A 1181-nucleotide genomic window follows, 5' to 3' on the forward strand; every position below is an offset into this window, starting at 1 on the left:
GCAGAAGTTGGACACTTAACTGACTGAGCCACCCAGGCACCCACCAACTTCCCAATTTTAAAACTTAGTACAAAGCTGCAGTAATCAAGACAGTGTAGTAAAGGCATAAGAAGAGACATGTAGATCAATGGTATAGAATTGAGAGTCCAGAAGTAAATAAAGCCATGTATGTATGGTCAGTCAATTAATTTCCAATAAGGGTGCCAAGAAACTTCAATAAGGAAAGAATAGTCTTCTCAATAAGTGGTGCAGGAATAACTGACTATCCACATGCATAAGAATAAAGTTGGACTCTTACTTCACACCATATAGGAAAATTAACTCAAAGTGGATCAAAGGTAAAACACAGACTAAAATTATAAAACCCTTAGAAGAAAACTAAATTTTAATTTTGATTTTTAATTACACATTATTTTCTTTGATATAACATCTAAAGCTCAAGCAACCAAAAGGGGGAAAGAGATAAATTGAATTTTCCCAAAACTTAAAACTTCCTCTTTTGCTCAGACACATGGTGCCGGCAGCATGGGCAAGTGGCCAGGTATTCATACTGCCAGGAAGTTCTGTAGCCACTGACGAGACTAGAAGTGGCATGATGAATAGTACGAGAAAGCCCAGTTGGGTGCAGCCCTGGAAGCCAACCCTCTTGGAGGCACTTTTCATACCAAGGGAATTGTGTTGGGCAAGTAGAGATGGAAGCCATACAGCCAAATTCTGCCATCAGGAAGTGTGTTAAGGTCCAGCTGATCAAGAATGGGGAAAAAAAAATCACAGCCTTTGTACCCAATTATGGTTGTTTGAATTTTATTGAGGAGAATCATGAAGTTCTGTTTGCTGGATTTGATCGCAGAGGCCATGCTGTTGGTGATGTTCCTGGAGTTCACTTTAAGGTTGTCAAAGTAGCCAGTGTCTCTCTTGGCCTTATACAAAGGCAAGAAGGAAACCAAGATCATGAGTTTTGATGGTGAAAACATGATAGCAATAAATTTCATGTTCCAAAAATTTTTTTTTTAAACTTGAATGCTTTAAAAGAGACTATCAGGGCACCTGCGTGGCTCAGTCGGTTGAGCGTCTGACTTTGGCTCAGGTCATGATCTTGAGGTTCATGAGTTCAAGCCCTGCATCAGGCTCTGTGCTGACAGCTCAGAGCCTGGAACCTGCTTCAGATTCTGTGTGTGTGT

General features: G+C 40.4%; 1 pseudogene; it reads left to right on the forward strand.

The window, feature by feature from the left end:
* The first annotated feature begins 525 nt into the window (after positions 1 to 525).
* LOC112849374 (small ribosomal subunit protein uS12 pseudogene) lies at positions 526 to 976 on the forward strand (annotated as a pseudogene).
* The last annotated feature ends 205 nt before the right edge of the window (positions 977 to 1181 follow it).

This window comes from Puma concolor, chromosome D4 (genome assembly GCF_028749965.1).
Source record: "Puma concolor isolate L17-30 chromosome D4, mPumCon1.1.hap2, whole genome shotgun sequence".
NCBI classification, from domain to species: Eukaryota; Metazoa; Chordata; class Mammalia; order Carnivora; family Felidae; genus Puma; species Puma concolor.